This window comes from Sardina pilchardus, chromosome 24 (assembly GCF_963854185.1).
Source record: "Sardina pilchardus chromosome 24, fSarPil1.1, whole genome shotgun sequence".
Lineage (NCBI taxonomy): Eukaryota > Metazoa > Chordata > Actinopteri > Clupeiformes > Clupeidae > Sardina > Sardina pilchardus.
Window position 1 is genome coordinate 10,498,994 of NC_085017.1, and position 15,000 is coordinate 10,513,993.

General features: G+C 47.9%; 2 protein-coding genes across 2 annotated transcripts in view; one reads left to right on the forward strand and one right to left on the reverse strand.

Annotated features, from left to right (window-relative positions):
• The window catches only part of efna3a (ephrin-A3a), an 89,315-nt gene that overhangs the window by 24,951 nt on the left and 49,364 nt on the right, over positions 1-15,000 (reverse strand). The window lies entirely within an intron of this gene.
• The window catches only part of si:dkey-266f7.9 (uncharacterized protein LOC100006223 homolog), a 96,919-nt gene continuing 85,150 nt past the window's right edge, over positions 3,232-15,000 (forward strand). Inside the window, exon 1 of the mRNA XM_062529816.1 lies at positions 3,232-3,251. The gene's annotated coding sequence lies outside the window, so the exon portion shown is untranslated. The remainder of the gene's footprint in view (positions 3,252-15,000) is intronic.

Consider the following 15,000-nt stretch of genomic DNA (forward strand, 5'->3'; position numbering starts at 1 on the left):
CCGGTTCCCTTTTCCTACACCAACATACAGCATCACCAAGAATCATCGGATCCCACCAGGCCTGCAGGGAGCACTGGGGTGATTGACAACCGCTGTGGCCAAATGGACTCCGATCATGCCAGTGGAGACTCATGGGTGCCCTAACTGTTTAGGTGTCCATCTGTCGGTCTGATATGTGGGCAGATCGGACCTGTGTTGCAAGCTATGTAAGATCACAGAGCCAACAGGAAGTATCTGGTCAACAATCATGGGTCCCGTCCCCCCTGCGTGTACAAATATGCCAAAGTTGTTGTTGTGTAACCGGACAGCATCTCATTCAGCTGGCTGATATCACATGTCAGAGTTGTGCTGTATGAGTTTATGACAAGGCTTAGATGTTTCGCTTATCACAATTTCCGCTTAGCCTGATGAGTTGGCTACAACAGCGTGCTGAAAAAAGGCTTTACAAAAAGCTAAATGCATAAATCAAGCCATTTATACCTTTTGCAGTAATACCGTACTATGACACACTACAATGCATTTTGCGTTGCTGTAGTCACAGTTTCATACATACTCAGTGAATTGAGCAACAAATGTCCCCACTACAACACGTCACTGACGTACTGTAGCCTTCACATACCTTTAATCGGAGACCGACATTCCTTTCAGACCCAGACAGTGACTTACAGAGAGTCCACAGCAAAGCCAGCGGCTCTTTCCAAACAAGAGCTACTTCAAAACGTTCACCTCATTCCACCACCACACACAACAAACACATTTAGAGCCCTTAGCTAGCTCAGCTACCAAGGCAGACGGACATGCTGTTCAACACTGATTTTTCCCTCATCGAGAGATAAAAGAGCCTGGTTGGAATATGAGAAGGAGAGCCTAACTCCTCTTGATCTCTCCATCTGCCAAGACGCAGTGCCACTCCTGTCCCGCCCAGGATAAACTAGTTTGGTCTGGCAAGAGAGAGCCTCCTCATCCTCCTCCTGATCCTGGAAAGGTTGTGCTTAAATCTCTGCGCCGCTTTAGAGGAAGTTAAAGGGCATTGCTATATGTCAACAACGCATGGAAAAATGTATTTGCTCTCAGACCACAAATGGTTCACTTGAGACTGCACACTGCTAAGAGCGAGAGGGAAGAAAATGGAGAGAGAGACAAAAGAACAAGAAGAAGCAGAAAATGTTAAGAGAAAGAGAGGAGAAAGGAGAGAAAAGAGGGAGAGAGGTTTAAAGCTCATCCATTCAACTATTATCACACATTCTCACAAAGTTACATCAGTCTGATCTCCAAACTAAAGCCCTTAGTCACCAGATTTACGTCTTACCGTCATTGAACAATGACCCCCCCCGCCCTATACTCACACACCTTTGAAATGAGAGAGAACGGGAGAGAGAAAGACACACAGAGAGAGAGAGAGAGAGAGAGAGAGAGAGAGAGAGAGAGAGAGAGAGAGAGAGAGAGAGAGAGAGAAGCATCCTTTTTATGAAAACATCTCTAATTCAATCACATACAATGCAACTCTCTGGCACATAACTGTTCCCTTCAGGCCTGGGATCAAACGGAATGCAACGTTCTGAGATAACTCGCAAGTGAAAGGGGAGAGAGAGAGAGAGAGAGAGAGAGAGAGAGAGAGAGAGAGAGAGAGAGAGAGAGATGGGGAAAAAAAGCTTGACTACAGGTTGAAAAGAAATCCCGCCGTACAGTTCTTTTAACTGTGCATGCGCTTCACGTTTAATCTAGGCATCATCCAGCAAGACTCAAAGGAATAAATATAGAAGTGAGAAAGAAAGAGTGGGGGGAAGAAAAGAGAGAGAGAGAGAAGGAGAGAGATAGGGAGAGAGAGAAGAAGAAGTAGGGAAAGAGAGGTAGAGAAACAGAGGGAGAGAGAGGGGGAAAGACGAAGAGAGAGAGAGGAGGAAAGAGAGAGAGAGAGAGCAAGAGAGGGAGAAAGAGAGGAAGGGAGAGAAAGAGAGGAAGAGAGAAGGGGAAAGAGGGAGAGAAAGAGAGGGAGAGCGAGGGGAGGCGGTGGATATGACGAGAGGAGATGCGAGAACAGGAGAGGAGGAATCCCCTGTAGAGCACATGTTACATAATGAGTGTTAAGTTCCCGCAGCCCTACGCAGAGCGCGGCGCAGAGAGCGCGTGGGCACGCCGCGAGACGAGACGAGGCGAGACGAGGCGAGGCCAGCTAGGCGAGACGCAAAACGAGAACGAGAGCCGGGGATGAGAAGAGAACTCGATCCCCCGGCCGCAGAGCAGAGGAGTGTCGGAGAGAGAGAGAGAGAGCGAAGCTCAGAAGAGGGGAGGGAGACAGCTGAGGGGGAGGAGACTCCAGCTGCCACTTCCTGGGAACGGACTACAGAGCGCTGGCGTTAGCAACGGGGGCACTGCTGAGGAGACCGCTTTGGGGAGCGACGGCCATTGTTCAGTGTCCAAGTTCACTCTCTCTCAATGCATACACACACACACACACACACACACACACACACACACACACACACACACACACACACACACACACACACACACACACACACACACACACACACACATCACACACCAAAAACTACACAACTACCACAAACAAATACACTAATTAAGCTGCCAGCCCAACCTCTCCAAAGGCTCCTCTCTTTTCATGGGTCCACAGCATTGGAGAATTGGAGGTGCTAATAAGCTCCATAGCCACGACATTACTATTGGGGTCACCAAGACAATCTGTCTCTATTGGTTACTTTTTCTTCTGACCATATCAGTCAAGTGCCTTCTAGAATAGGCCTACAGTATACAACCAAGTAGCCTGCAGCTATAGCTTCTGTCAAAACAAGCAGTGTTATTCTACATTTTGAATTATTTATGCTACCAAAACATAATCTACTTCTGGTTCTAGCCCAAAGAATGTGTTTCACTGCAGTCTGAATGTCCAGTACAAGACTATGGTGTTTGCTGGAAGCCTTAGCTTCTTATTCGAGCTTTGGTGTTGTCTGAGAGCTTCTACTTGTTAGCCATGAGCTTTGAGGTGTTAGCAGTCCGCTACATGGCATTAGCCCTGGGGTTAAGCAAGTTAGCTGAAGGGCTAGCCTGTGTTACACTGTTTCTTTACACAGGCTGGTTAGCGTGTTAGCTTTTTTCTTTCCTTTTTTTTCTCTCCCAGCTCACAGACGCGAGGTGAGGGTGGCACTGGAGCATCAGTAAGAGGACGTCGTGGAGGAGGAACAGAACGAGGCAGGCAGCCACGGGGACTTGTGAGACTGTTTCATAATTCAGTGAGTTTTTCTGAGGCTGTGGTGGCTGAGGTCAAAGAAGACCTCCTGCTGTGTTTTTAAGGGTGGAGAACAAAGAGAGCACATGCATGTCTTCCGTAAGAGTTATCAGTTCCTCCTCCTACAGTACTATGGTTATTGTTATGGTATTTAGCAAACGCTTTTGTCCAAAGCGACATACAAATAACAGCGATACAGTTCAATTTAACAGTAAACAGTTTAAAAGTTGGTAATACTACATTAAGAAGAATAGCAATAATAAACAACAATGTCAATTCAATCAATAGCCTAATGAAAATAACTAAATACCATACTATTCATCACGGACAAGAAACGCTTAATAAACTAAGTGCATGTTGAACATATATTTAGACCCCTCTTGAAAGACCCAAAACTATCACAGGGACGGGGAGCGCTTGGCAACTCATTCCTCCAACAAGGAACCACTGAGGAAAAGAGGCTTGACCTACACCTTCTATGGGAGCGTACCTACTGTAGGCCTATGTTCCCCAGCCAGGTCCTATATTCCCCGGGTCCTATGTTCCCCGCTTTTCCCAAAAAGGGTCCTATGTTCCCCGGTATGTATTGCAACCGGGGAACATAGGATCCTTTTGGGAAAAAACGGGGAACATAAGACCCGGGGAACATAGGGATGACCCCCCTTCGATAGGGTTAGCATGATTTCTTACTCCTCCTTCTGCTAGCACAGATGCTACTACTGCAGGTGCTGCTCAAAGACGATACTACTGCAGGTATTACCAGATGTTACCAGAGAAGAAAGAGAGCTCATGTATGTCTCCTGTAAGGGCTAGCATGAGTTCTAGGCCTACTGCTCAAGGTGCTGCTCAAAGACAATTACTGCAGGTGTTTGTGTTACCAAAACAAAAAGAGAGCTCATGTACAGTATGTCTTCTGTAAGGGTTAGCATGAGTTCTATAACCACCAACTGAGCATACAGTAACTACCAACTCCAACTGCAGCTTAAATGTTATTCTATTGCTGTAAGTCACCTTGGAAAAAAGTGTCTCCCAAATGAATGAATGTGAATGCAAACTAGGCCTACACCCTGTGTGTGGTGAGTTCTTCCTCCTCCTGCTAGTGCTGCCACCACTACTACTACTGCAGGTGCTGTTGAAAGAAAATACTACAGCCGGTGTGTTTGCGTAACCAGATGATAAGGGAGAAAGACTACAGTAGGTCTACACCTGTATGGTTAGCGTGAGACCCTACTATTAAAAGTGCAGGTGCTGGTGACACCCATGATGAAAAGAGACAGCATGTCTACTTCTTGTAAAGGTGACGTTGGGATACCACTACTGCCGCTGGTGCTAGCGCTGGGTGTGTGTGTGTGTGGGGGGGGGGGGCACATACTGTGTCAGGGTTTGCTTGAATCGTGGTGAATTCCAGTGTGTGTGTTGGCATTCACACCAGCTTGGTTGCGTCTGTTCTGTTACTATAACTACTGCTGCAGCTGCCGTTGTAGCTGCTTCTGAGATTTCACCACTCTTTCACACATTTCAAAGCAGATGAAAGACAATGCCTTTCACACAGCTTGCGCCACACACACACACACACACACACACACACACACACACACACACACACACACACACACACACACACACACACACACACACACGCACACAGCAAAAGGTGTGAATCTCGTTAGCTCTTTTAAACAGTGATAATTACTGCAGACTCCTCTCACTGACAGACAGCGTCCCTCCTGTCACACCAAAACAAAAACAGAACGTCTGTGTTTACGTGCGTGTGTGTGTGTGTGTGTGTGTGTGTGTGTGTGCCTGGAGTAGACAAAAGGACTGTGTGAATTCTTTGTTTTATGCTGAAAAGCGACAGAAGGATATTGAGTAGATGCGAATGAGACATAATGTGTCTGCGAATGAGACATAATGTGAGTGAGAGCCATTTGGAGAAGCAGAGGGAGAGCAAGAGCCGTCCGTGTAGGTTTATGTGTCTGTTTGTGGATGTGTCTGAGTACACTTGTGTGTAGGTCTGCGTCTGTTTGTGTTTGTGTTTGTGTGTGTGTGTGTGTCCGTGTATGCCTGTGTGTGTGTGTGTGTGTGTGTGTGTGTGTGTGTGTGTGTGTGTGTGTGTGTGTGTGTGTGTTTGTGCATATGCGAGTGTGTGCTTATGCGTTTGTAAGCAGCCAATCTGTAAGGCAAAAGTGAACTCAGGAGGGGAGGGAGGGATGGAGGGCGGGAGGGATGGAGGGATGGAGGGAGCGGAGCAGAGCGGCGCAGCATCTAAAAATATCTACATGCCCACCACGAGGCCGGCCAGACAGCTGGGGGGTTTTGATGTTTAATCTCATTCCTTTAGCTCTGGCTCTCTGGCCTCTGTCCAACCTGTGCCACCACCCGTCCCCGACACCACCACCCCTTTCGCCGGCACCACCGCATCCACCAAAATAAGGCTACCGCACTGGCTCCAGCTTCAGCCAGAACCCCCAATCTCTAAGCCCCACACACCCACCCCCACCGCCTCCATCATATTCCCTGCACAGTGTAACCTCACCTCCACCTGACGGAGACCCCCCTGCCACCGCCACCACCCCTCCCTCTCTCCTCCCCTCCCTCTCTCCATCCCTCTCTCTTTCTATCCCTCTCTCTCTCCGTAAGCCTTCTGGGACAGCTAGACACTGTCAGCTCATCCTGCACACAGATACACTAGAAAACAAAAACACCAGCATCGAGATATTATGCACACATATACACACAGACTGAGAATAGCACAAACAAGAAAACTAAAACATGCACATAAACACACACACACACACACACACACACACACACACACACACACACACACACACACACACACACACACACACTTATACACAAATACAGTCTACAGTATATCTAGTCTCTCTCTCTTTCTCTCTCTGTCACTCACACACACATAGGCATATAAACACACACACACACACACCGCACAAATACAAACTCACTTCTCTCGCTCTCTATGTGTCACTCACACACACACACACACACACAGACACACACATAGACAGATAAACACACACACAAATACAAACTCATAGCCTGTCTATTTCCCTCTCTCTCTCTCTCTCTCTCTCTCTCACACACACACACACACACACACACACACAGGTACATAAACACACTCACACTCACACCAATACAAACTCAGAGACTGTCTACTCTCTCTCTCTCTGTGTGTGTAACTCACACATACACACATGCAGATAAATACACACACACACACACAAGCACACACAGTGTAGTCACAGCGAAGCGACAGAGGAATAAACAGGAGCTGTAAAAAGAGAGAAAGACTGAAAGACAGATGAAGGGACGGGTCAGGCCAGATAAGCGAGAGGAACGACCGGTGGAGGCGTGGAGAGAAAGAGCGAGGGAGGGAGGGAGGGAGGGAGGGAGGGAGGAATGGAGGGGGTAAAATGGAAAGATCATGGAGGAGATAGTTATGAAAAGGAGGAGAATGCTGCTTAATGCATCAAGATACAGGGGCAGGGGATAAGTGAGAGAGAGAGAGAGAGAGAGAGAGAGAGAGAGAGAGAGAGAGGCAAAGAGAGACAGAGAAATAGAGAGAGGGAGATAGAGAGAGAGGCAGAGAGAGAAAGAGAGAGATGAGTGAGAAGTGATAGGGTGACAGGGTGAGAAAAATACACCCTGAGACGGATAAGGAGCCATGAACACAAAGAGAGAGAGGGAGAGAGAGAGAGAGAGGGAGAGCAGAGAGGGAGGGAGAGGGAGGGAGAGAGAGGGAGAGGGGGGGAAGAGAGTGAGGGGAGGGAGAGAGAGAGCAGAGAGGGAGGGGAGGGAGAGAGAGATGGAGAGGAGAGCAAGTAAAACCAGAAGAGTGTGAAATTTATCAGAGATGGAGATGTTAGAGAGACAGAGCAGCACACACACACACACACACACACAGTGAGAGCCAGTGAGGGAGTGAGGGATGGATAGCAGAGTTCAGAGTTATTAGAAATAGAGAAATGGTGAAAGGGAGAGGAGAAAAAGAGAGAAAAAGAGAGAGAGAGTGACAAAGAGAGAGAGAGAGAGCGACAGAGAGAGATAGTCATTATTAATAATAGAGATCTGTGAGGCGTAATACCCCTGACCTTCATGGCTGAAGAGGTACTTTGTAAGAATCAGGCGCGATGTGGCAGCTTGTAGAAATGTGTAATACCAGAGTGATTAGTATTTCAGAGACAGCGAGAGAGAAGAAGAGAGAGAGAGAGAGAGAGAGAGAGAGAGAGAGAGAGGAAGAGAGAGAGAAGAAGAAAGAGTGAGTGACAGAAGTGGACAATAAGTGAGGAAAAAAAGAGCATGGAGGAAGTCAAGGAGAGGTGCTGATGAGAGAGCATGAGAGAGAACAAGGGAGAGAGAGAGAGGGACAAACAGACAGAGAAAGAGAGAACGAGTGAGAGAGAGAGGGACAAATAGAGAGAAAAAATAGAATGAGGGAGTGAGAGGGAATGAGGGAGTGAGAGAGAGACAAACAGACAGAGAGAGAGAGTGAGGGAGTGAGAGGGACAAATAGACAGAGAGAAAGAGAGAGAACGAGATAGTGAGAGAGGGACAAATAGACAGAGAGAAAGAGAGAGAATGAGGGAGTGAGATAGGGACAAATAGACAGAGAAAGAGAACGAGGGAGCGAGAGAGGAACAAAGAGACACAGAGAGAGGAGTCAGGGTTCCGTTCTTGTACACTCAGATGCCATGGGGGCACCAGGGGAGGGGTAGGGAGGGGCAGCACGTCTGATGTTAGCTGTTTGTGCATCCGAGCGTGCCACGCTCAGCTTGTGACCTCAGCGCGCGCCAAAGCGCTCTGGATCTGTGCGTCCTAATGCGTCTGCGCCATCAAGCCTCGCTCCGGCTCTATTTCCGTCCCGGAGTGCCGCGCCGGGGCCTACAGTGGCAGGGACGCTCAACGCATCCGGCGTCCGCACCAGACCCAACGCACAGGTGACTCACACTCTTTACACTGTGGTCAGTGTGGAGGAGGGAAAGCCCTAAATTGGGATTCTGTGTCTGTGTGTGTATGTGTGTGTGTGTGTGTGTGTGTGTGTGTGTGTGTGTGTGTGCATGTGTGTGTGTGAATGTGTGAGTTTCAGTGCACCACTGTCTGTTGATGTCAATGAAAATGATTTGGGGCAACTCATGAGATTTTAATTTGCAGTACCAAGCAGGGCTACTTCACCCGCATTGAAGGAGGGCAATTATGTCCTTCCACATATTTACAGTAATGTCTGAAAATCCAAAACAGGATCTAAATTGGATCCAGACATTACTTTTTTGCTAACGTCTACGGCCATAGCCATATTTTCCACAGCTAAACTCCAATGACAGCTCCTGTGCCATTCAAACCGAATCACTAAATCACATCTAACGGTTTGGTGTCTGTCTGGGAAGAAAACTTTCCCAAAGAATCAATTGAAAATGAGGGGTTTCCAGACTACCCTCTCAGCTAAAACTGAGAGGCGATAAGATTTAAGATGGCAGCCCGAGCTTACACAATCTCAGCGCCCAACACATAACTCCAAAGCACGCCAATCGATTCCACAATCAACGGCTACAGCTACATCAGCTACCTATTTAGCTACGTCTATTCAACGTTCAGAGAAAACCACACACAAACACTTCTGTATTAGCGTCTGAACACCAACATGTCCAATAAAAGTAAAGTGGTAAAGTGCATGCAAGAGCTTCACACCATTCCATCACTACTGCTGCCCAATCCACAGTGGCCACTTTTCTTTGTGTGTGTGTGTGTGTGTGTGTGTGTGTGTGTGTGTGTGTGTGTGCTAGACTTTGTAGAAACTCAAGTCGGCAGTGTCCTTCAGAGCAATCTACCGCGGCAGTACAGTATTTCCTTAGTCATGATGAAACCTCATCAGCGCTATCTGTTTGTGCTCTGTGTGTACCCTGAGCCCTGCTGACTACTGTACAGCCGAGTAGCAACGTTAGACACTTTTGTATCTACAGTACTGTATTTGGATAGACTAAACAGCGTTGAGTTACAACATAAACAACATCGCACAGGAGACCCACTACATCAGCAACATGTTTCTGAAATGTCTTTGTTATGTTGTTTTTACATTGTTGTGATAGTTTCCAGAAATCATTTATGATATAGTGTTTAACTACGATTAAAACACTCTCTTAATACTCTTACTGCACACAATATGCATGAACACTCAAACACACACATATGCACACACGCACGCACGCACACACACACACACACACACACACACACACACACACACACACACACACACACACACTTTCTCCACAATAGCAACACAGATACCCTTACTGTACACTACACACACACACACACACACACACACACACACTTCCTCCACAATAGCAACACAGACATAATCTTATTGTGCACAGTATACATACACACAGACACCCTCTCTCCATAATAGCATCACAGAGACATACCCTTACTGTACGCAATATACACACACACACACACACACACACACACACACACACACACACACACACTCTCTCTCTCCATAATAGCATCATAGATACATACCCTTACTGTACACAACACACTTACACACACACACACACACACACACACACTCACACACTAACAAGCATATTAACACAGAGAGGCTGACTCCTGGCCTGACGGCTTGATTGACGGCTGTCAGTTCAGGGATCCGACCCTCAGCAGGACACGCGTGAGAGATGAGCCGAGGGAGTGACAGTCGGAGGAGTGACACAGAGAGGGGAGAAAGAGAGAGACAGATGGAGGGATGAAGATAGGAGAAGAAGAGGGGGATTGAGAGATGAGAAGAAGGAGTGATCTCTCTTTCTGTCACTCGATAAGTTCATCCATCCCTTTTCCTCCTCCTTCTTCTCTCTCTCTCTCTCTCTCTCTCTCTCTCTCTCTCTCTCTCTCTCTCTCTCTCTCTCTCTGTCTCGGTAACCTTCACCAGGAGGCCAAACGGGGGATGATGAATTGAAGCAGAGACAGGAGAAAGGACAAAGATTAGGGAGGAGAGACAGATGAAAAATGACAAACTCTGGGGTAAGAGCAAGGGGGAGAGAGAGAGGAGAGGGAGAGAGACAGAGTGAAAGAGAGAGGGAGAGAGAGAGGGGGAGAGAGGGAGAGAAGGGAGGGCACAACAACATGGATGCAATGTGTGAGAGAGAAAGAGAGAAAGAAAGAGGGAAGAGAGAGAAGGAGAAGGAAAAAGTGACTTTGAAAAGTGTAGAGGGCATCGCTCAGGGAGGAGATTGCTGATGATGACCACAAGATAATAACCTAGCAATTCTGAAAGACAGGGCCAAGGCTACTTCAGCACAATAACACACACACACACACACACACACACACACACACACACACACACACACACACACACACACACACACACACACACACACACACCACAGGGCCACAAAGAATCCCAGTGCCCACACATGCAGAGGTTTGCACACACAGAATGTCATTCGACATCCTACCCTTCACACACACACACACACACTCACACACACCCAAACACGCAGACCCAAACACACACAAACATCCACACACACACACACACACACACACACACACACACACACACACACACACACACACACACACACACACACACACACACACACACACACACACACACACACACACACACACACACAGAGTGCTGTTTGGTGTGGAGTGCATGGAGCACCTTCCTCAGATCCGTGTGACAGAAGCCTGGCTCTGGTTTTAATGCCGCTCTTATCAGAGCTCAGGCCTGCACCAGTGAACTCTGGTCATGCCTGAATGACAACCAGCTCCATCCGCCCACCCACAACCCCACCACCTCCACCCCCAGAGAGAGGGGAGATGGGAGGAAGAGTCACAGGAGAGAGAGAGAGAGAGAGAGAGAAGCGTATGACCTCTTTTCTCCTCCTCTGCTGTCTAGATTCTCATCCCCCACTTCCTGGCTCCATCCTCCCTAAACACTTTTCTCTTCTGATTTCAAGTTCTAGATCTACCTTTGTGTTCTCCTTTCCTCCACACCTCCTTCTCTTGCCTTCCCTCTGTCTTTCTCTCTCTCTCTCTCCCTCTCTCTCGCTCTATCTCTCTACCCCACTCTCTCCCTTCCTACCACCCCTCCATCCCCTCTCCTTTCCTCTCTCCCTCCACCTTTCCCTCTCTCTATGTCTCTACCCCACACTCTCTCTCTCCTTCCCTCTTTCCCTCCCTCTCCTCTCTCCCTCCCTCCCTCCCTCTCTCGGAGTGTTTGAGTGGAGCAGTGGAATGACAGACAGAGGGAGTCAGCGGGCTCCTCCCCAGAGAGAGAGAACGCACTCATCCGTACTGATCTTAAAACAACAGCCTCTCTCCCTCCTTCCTTCTCTCTCTCTCTCTCTCTCTCTCTCTCTCTCTCTCTCACACACACACACACACACTCCATCTTTCTCTCTCACACCTTCCCCCTCTCCTTCGTTTCCTCTCTCCTTCTTTCTCCCCTCCATCTTTCTCTCTCACCCTCCCTTTCTTCCTATCACATCCCTCTCTCACAGTTCCTCTCTCTCTCTCTATCCCCCTCTCTCTCTGTTTCCACTCAGCTTCCTCATGCCTTCTCTCTCACTCTCACCCCATCCCTATTTTACAACTACACCTTTCCCTCCATACTCTCCCTCACTCACTCTCTTTTTCTCTCTCCTTTTTTCCTCCATTTTTTCCACTGAGGTGGACTGGGTGCTGTGCTGTTTTCCCTTTTCTCTCTCTTCTCTCTTTCTCTCTTCTCTATTCTTCTCTTCTCTCTCTTTCTCTCCATCTTCTCTCATCACTTCTCCATTTCCCCTCTCACCTCTCTCCTGTAACCTCTGTGCACTCCTTCTCCTCCTCACTCTGCTTTGCAATCTACCTCTGTGGGTCGCTTTCTCTCCTTCTCTCTCCCTCTCTTCCTCTTTCTCTCCCTCTCTATCTCCTCCAGATCACACTCAATAAGCCTCAGCATCTTCCTCTCCCCTCTCTCCCTCTCTTCTCCCCTCTCTCTCCTTCCCTCTCCCTCTTTCTCCCTCTCCTCAGAATCTCTCCCTCTCTCCTACTACTCTTCCTCGCTCCATGTTTTTCTCCCCTTAGCTCTTCCTCTTCCTCACTCTCTTCAAAACCAGGCAGCCTCTCTTTGCTCTTTCCTGCTCTTTTGTGCATTCGCTTTCCTCATCCCTGCTTTCTCAAACTCAATCTGTTTCTCCTTTTATCCTTTCTCTCTCTCTCTCCCTCCCTCTCTCTCTCTCTCTCTGGTAGTGACTCTGCTCCCTCAGGTTTACTGATGGGCTTCAGCGTCACGAAATAAGCCTCGCCTGGCCTCCAAGCGACCTTTGACCCCACCTCTCCGCAGGTAGAGCCCTCGTCTCAAAAAAAAAAAAGCGAGTGGCGCCGCCGAGCGCCTCTCATCCCGTTTCGCCGTGACCTGGCAGCGGCTAACCCCGGCGCTAGCAATCACCGGGGAGACAGCGGGCTACAAATGGATTTCTCTTTGCCCACTGCGCTCACCAGAGTGCTAAACAAATAGAAACAAATCCTTCGGAAAGAAAACACGCGCAAACACTCTTGTCACTTTCTCTCTCTTGCTCACTCTCTCTCTCTCTCTCTCTATTTCTTTTACACACACACACACACACACACACACACACACACACACACACACACACACACACACTTACTTCAACAACAATAAGAAACGAGGGGACAGAATTGCTGCTGTCGGACACTGGTAAATTCAGCGAGTTTCTATCTTTTTCGTTTTGTTTCGGGCGGCCCTTCTCTTTTTCTCATTTTCTCTTTCTACAAATGCGCGGCTATTCAGTTCGGCCGGCCTCATTATCCCCCCCCCCCCCCCCCCCCATTATCGCCCACTATCTTTGTCTCCCAGGATGCTACTCTACCTCCCTCTACGCTCCTCTTGTTTCTCCCTCTCATTCTTTCTTTCATTCTTTCTTTCTTTCTTCTTCCTTCTCATTCTGTCTGCAGACTCTCAGTCCTTTTACTAGTCAATTCAGCTCAATTCAAAATGCTTCATTGGCATGACCATTCATAAAGATAGTGTTGCCAAAGCATCCAATGGAACACACGCACGCATTGCAGGTTGGCACAAACACATACACACGCAAACACACACGCACACACACACACACATGCACACACACATACACACACACACATAGACACATGCACATGCACATATACACATACACATAATGTACACACACACAAACACACACACACACACACACATGCACACTCACAGTCTTATAGTCTCTCCCTCCCTTCTCTTTCTCTCTTTCTACCTGACTTCTCTCTTCATCCTCTCTTTCCCTTCATCCTCTCTCCACCTCACTCTTCTCCTTACACCCCCCCTCCTCCTTCGCTTTCGCTCATCCTCTCATTCTCTACAGACTCTGTTTCTCCAGACACACATTGACCCCTGTGCTCTGCGCCCAGTAGGGGGGCTTGTTCCTCTGATTCGCTCTACTGGACATGACTGACATGCTCAGTACGGATGGGGAGAAGGAGTGAGAGAGAGAGAGAGAGAACGGAAGAGGGAGAGAGATGGAGAGAGACAGATAGAAAGATGGAGGCTGGGTGAGTGAAAGCGGGAGAGAGTAAGCAGAAAAGATGTGGAAAGAGAGTGTGTGGGTGTGTGAGAGAGAGGGAGAGTAAGATGGAGAGAGAAAGTGTGTGTGTGTGTGTGTGTGTGTGTGTGTGTGTGTGTGTGTGTGTGTGTGTGTGTGTGAGAGAGAGAGAGAGAGAGAGGGAGAGTAAGATGGAGAGAGAAAGTGCTAGAGAGAGAAAGAGAGATTGCACTCCAAGCATTCTTTATAGCTGCTTTCTGACCTCGGTGTTAAGTCTGCATGTTCTGCAGATCTCAAGCAGCTGGGTCGTATATCTGAACAACAAAACTGGACCTTTGGAACTCCAAACTTCAGCCGGCTCCTACACTATACCCTTCCGAGTATTTCAGATGGACATAACTGTCTGTAAATTAGCTCATGTCTGAACAAAGCAAAGAACAAAAGAAGTGTTCACGTGTGCGTTCAACCACATTCAACCTGTTCAACCACGCGGATATTCTGTTCTTGTTGGTCGGTGTGGTTCACATATAATGTCCGCATGTTAGCGTCATGTCTAAATGACCTGAAGGGTCGGACCTCCGTTTGACAAAGATCTGCGTATACTGCGGAGGATGTGTCTAAAAGCAGCTTATGTAAACCTTATGTTGACTTTGACTCTGAGGAGGACGCAGTGCGTTGAAACGTCAGTCGATTGTGCACCACAATAAAAATAAGTTTATAAGTAATCTGAGTGCTCCCGTCATCTCTGGGTTTAGTCTCTTTGAAGTAGCCCAGCCAGCTTCTCTGATCCTGTGGTCCTGGACTGTGAGCACCGACAAGGCTTGAGCGCAAGTGACACCCTTCTTATGTTTAAAGGAACCGTATGTAGGAAATGTATTTCAATTAATCATAAAATGGCCCTGATATGTCACTAGACATTTAGAAATCATGCTAATTTCAAATACTTATATCACTGACAACAGTAGTCCGGCCAAGATATTTTCATTTAAAAGTGAAGTTGCAGCCCTCAACTGATGTTGATGTTGTTATGTTGTGGTTTGGTTTGATGCGCCGCCCTACACTTATACGAATCACAAAGTCAGTAGTATTTCGCCATCCGGGTTGCCAGCTATGCTAGTTACCACCATAGACAGCTGCAGCTACAAACGTGTT